Here is a 5,123-nt window from a genome sequence, read left to right on the forward strand (position 1 = left end):
TCCTCTACCTACACACAAAACACAAAATCATATATTTTAATTTTTGTATTTCTTTTTTTTTTGTTTTATTTGTGTTTGCTGTTGTTGTTTTTTAGTTTGGTTGTATTTGTGTGTCTTTGTGAACGTGAATAAATGTCTTCTATTTCTATTTCTATTTCTATTTACCTTTCATTCCTCTTTAAAATTAAAGTGGTGAATCACGTATGCTCTTAATTAGGTACATGATTGTGATGATGATGATTAAAACATGCTTTCATTTCTCTTCACTTCAATTTTCATTAAGTTTCATAAAATTAACTCTAAAATCAAAGTTTTCTTCTACCACATATAACATTTTTTCCATACAAACTTTCACCCCCCCCCCCCTTATTACCCTTTAAGGGCAGAATTTTCAGAAATGGTGAAATATGTGCACTGATATTTTTTGAAGAATGTTTTTCCCAAATTTCACAGTCACAACTTAAGAAGCTAAGCGGACGAATTTCGGAAAATCCTTTCTTATCTTGTGTACATGTCATAAAAGGAACCTCTGTACAAAATTTCAGCTTTCTAGGTTCAAAGATTTAGACTGGGTGTTGATGAGTCAGTGATGAATGAATTAGTCAGGACTTGTATTTTTAACCGACTTCAAAAAAGGGGCTTCTATGTTCAAATGTTTGTATTTTTTTTATGTATGTTCGCCGATTACTCAGTCAATTGTGGTCTGATTTTCAAACTTATTTTTATATTCGAAAGGGTACTCTTCTGAGGTGGTCACATAGTTACCATGTTAAGATCTGATGATGGGATCCTAGGGAAATCGAGGGCAAACCTCAATTTTATAGGCACACCTTTGGCGATTTTGGCATTTTTAGCATTAAGATAAGCATTTACATTCAGAAAGTATCATTTGGTAAACTGGACCTGATGAAGAAGACCGTAGATGACCAATGGAACTCGTCAAAGCTAAGTAATACTCGCTCGTCTATAAACGATCATTATTAATATACTTACCTAGATAAGCGACTAAGAAAGAGTTTTTAAGTTGATGATTCTTTTGAACTGATTTGATGCTGAAGCCGGAAGGTAGGCAACGGAACTCTGTTATAAAACAACGTAAGTAACTAAGCCGTGTTTGGGCTTCATGGAATCGTTGTGAGATGTACTTTGGCTACGAATCACTAAAAAGTGAGACAGAAATAAAGAAATTTTTTAACAAAAAAGTAAAACCGACTCCAAAAAAATAACAAAAAATGGAACCGACTACAAAATCCTTGAAAATAATTTACTAGCACAAGGTACCTACTAGCTCGAAGTCGGTGACAGCACGACCCAGCAGGATGGATTGAAACCCATAGTATGTATGTAGGTGAGGTAGACGATTATTGTTCCATTCCTGCTGGCTCGTGCTGAGGCACCGACTTCGAGCTAGTAGTAGTAGTAGTTTGTAGTCGGTTCCATTTTTTTTTTTGGATTTTTTCTTTTGTTAAAAATTTTCTTTTTATATATATAAATTATGCTTTTGCTTTTAATGTTATTTCGCAATGTTAGGTAGGTATACAATGACTGTCAAAAAAAAATTATTTTAACCGGTGGTTTTTTTCATAATAAGTAACCTTGGTATGGCTTTCTGGGTTTCGTGTCAAGAACACGTTGATAATTTTAGAATAATTAAGTAATAGTAGTCAACTGAACACTGATTCTAACTCTTAAATCTGAAAGCATATTGTCCAACGCACTCGGAATTACAATTGGTTTCACCATTTCTTTCTGCCAAACAGTAAATGACTAGGGTAAGAAGGAGATGGTGAAAGCAATGAGGGCTATCGCGTATGAATTCGCCACTAGAGGCGCTAGTGTAGCGTGAGGTCTCCGAAATGTCAAATCTCACAGTTTTTGGGTGAGCTACGCGGGTTTATTTATAATTAGAATAATTTTGTGAATATTTTGCAGTATCTGAAATTAATTATGGCAAATATGCGTTCCGGGGCAATGAATGTCTGTGTTTTGAGACAGTTTTGTCTTTCGGAAACCTTTGTCCTCCCTTTTTTCCGAACAAAACGGGGACTATGCAACTCTGGGGCATGCTCGATATTTTTATGGTACGGTTTTAAGGTGTATAAATATGATTTTAATCTAAACTTTGTTTTCACGCCCGTAGGTAATAACAGACTTTGAAAGCCATACTTAAAAACCTCACGCAACAGTGCGCCATCTAGTAAGACAAAAAACGATAGCCCTCATTGCGAGCATCTGCGCGTAAGACAACATAGTTTTTCTACTCCTATACTGTAATATGTGATTTACTTAATCACGAACAGTAATATAACAACATACATAACAAGGTTCTGGAAAAGTCTATATTGTCTATTCCCCATAACAGCACTGTATCGTAATGTTGCTAAAACGATACTGAGGGCCTACTCTGAAGTTCAAAAATTGAAGTTCGTATCGTACCGTCCCTCTCGCTCTCATATTAAATAGTATACGTGTCAGACGGACTTTCGTAGTAGCCATGCTGCAATCACTTACTTTTTTTTTCTTAATTCGTACGTTCAGATACGCTAAGGTGCCAGTTACATATTTTATATGGTTTTTATACAGATAAAAACTTTCCGAACCTACTAATCCATAGCCTGCCAACATTTAAGTAATGCGTATTTTTAACATCGACACAGGCAAATAAACGTTAATCAAAAACAAAATTTAACTTAGACATATTTTGACGTTTTCATATTTCTCACTTGTTTATTGTTGTTTACCTTCTCTTTGCGGTTGCGATACTTTTTACTAAAGTATGAAAACATTTCAAGTTTACTTTTTCTGTAATTTTGTATTATAATTAATAAGTACCCAAGTCGAAGAAAAAGTATTGTATGCAACGTTGTATAAGTAAGTCAAAAAAAGCTCGTGGCGTCTTTTTCTTACGATGTTCGCTAAAGCTCACATCGAAACTCACGCCACTCGCCTTTTTTGAACCCTGTTATACAACTGTTGCATAAAATACTATTTCGATCTTGGGATCATAGGCTAAAATATTTTACATAATATATTGTTGTTTTGGCTCATGCCTGAAATATCCGTTTTCTTAAAATGTATTTTTCGTAAAATGTCTGCTTTTCAGAATGTCAACACGTCTTTTGCATACTGTCAGCTTCTCAAAATGTCAGCTATTTAAAATTGCCTGCTCCAAAAATGACAGTTTTTGTATAATGTTCGCTTTTCAGAAAGTGCTAATTCTCAAAATGTCTGCAACCTCACAATAACCGCCTACTTATAACGTTCTTTCTGTAAAAAAGGTTGCGTGGAAGAGATCGCTCTTAAGCGATAAGGCCGCCTATTGCTCACCTTGTAATTTTTTCTCTGTGTACCTATCTGTTTTCTGTATCGCTTACTATGTCTGGTGTACAATAAAGAGTCTTTGTATTGTATTGTATTGTATTGTTGGCATTCCAGAAAACTCTTATTCCCAAAATGTCTCCAATCATGGTCTTCAAATTTCATCTAAATCGGTTCAACGGTTTAGCCGTGAAAGAGTAACAGACAGACAGACCGAGTTACTTTGGCATTTATTAGCATTGATTTTAGTAAAAAAACTAACCTACGAAAATCCCTTCGTTCGGATACGAAACCGGTTGAGAACGAAAAATATGTTGTTCTAAAGCAGTAATTTTATATTAGGTAGGTATAGATATATGTTATCAAAGAGTAAGTATGCAAGCAATTAAACCTAAAGGACTTAAATGTGTATTGTTTTACTTGTGTTATTTTTACTACTACTACGTGATAAGTTTTTAGGTGTAAGATTTCTTATGTTATGTAATGAACCTGGCTGACACACTGGATACATCTGGATTCCTACAAGCACCTATCACCCAAGCAAAGGAAGAGCGGGACGTCCTACCTAACACAGGCTCTGTAAGCCTAAAGGGAGGTCCCGGAAACTGTCATTTATAAACCTACTTGTAAAAGGAAATAAAATATTTTATTTATTTAATTAAACCATTTAACTTGAGAACATTGATTTGAAAATAAAGCAGACATTATGGAAAAACAAACATAATAAGACTACAGCCTATTTAAAAAAGTGAAGATAACGGAAAAGCAGAAATTATGGTAATGCTAATATTATAGGAATGTAAACATTATGAATAGACGACTTCCTGAGATTGTACACATTTTAAATAGCAGACATTTTGAAAAAGCTGACAAAGTAGAAGTGCTAACATTGTGACAACGCAGACGTTTTGAGAATTGTACATTTTAGGAAAATAGACATTTCAGGCCTGAGCCGTTGTTTTATAAATTTTTAAAATAACCCTGTGATGTTATTGAGATTGATTTTAAATACTTACATCTTTTAAACTTTTTTTTTAGTGATTACGAATATGAATTTATTGAATTATCTAAAATATATAATTACAATTGAGTACCTACTTAACCTGATATATATTATCTACTATTAATTTACATTATTACTTCCTTTGTTACATTAAGAGTAATATACGTTATTCCATAAAGATGGCCTTTTCATCTCGAAATGTAAATCAGAAATAGTAGATCGTACATATTTTCGAATGTATAGTATTAAGGAGTATTTATCATTTTTATTTCATAAAAGAAAAGCACAGAGTTATAACACATATACATAATTTTTAAAAAATACGACTACTATCTATATTTACAAAACTTATACTAAATAGAAAACGTAAAAAGATTATTAATGAATTATAGTTATAATGTAACCACAAATGTATCTGGGTTGTTTTTGTAATTATTTTATTTTAATGTAATGTAACGTCGTGATCTCCATAAGTATACCTATAAGTAGGTACTTACATTTTGCTTGATATTACATGGATTTCTTCAATTTATGAATGTTTTCTCAGATACCTACTTACCTATATGTAGTTGTAACTCCAAGTCTACCAGAACAGATATCTAATTATATCATTATCTGAAGACATTTTTGCCCAGTCTCATTCAAAGAAGCAATTATCAGTGAGTTCCCATGTTCAGTCGGAGACTATATACGCCATTACATTTAATTAGAGGAAAACATAATTCGCTGGAGAACAATTCCTGAAACGGATGAGCACGAGAAACTGGACACAATGAAGTGGGCGGGCGATTGTAAACAATCA

Source organism: Choristoneura fumiferana, chromosome 9, assembly GCF_025370935.1.
Source record: "Choristoneura fumiferana chromosome 9, NRCan_CFum_1, whole genome shotgun sequence".
NCBI classification, from domain to species: domain Eukaryota; kingdom Metazoa; phylum Arthropoda; class Insecta; order Lepidoptera; family Tortricidae; genus Choristoneura; species Choristoneura fumiferana.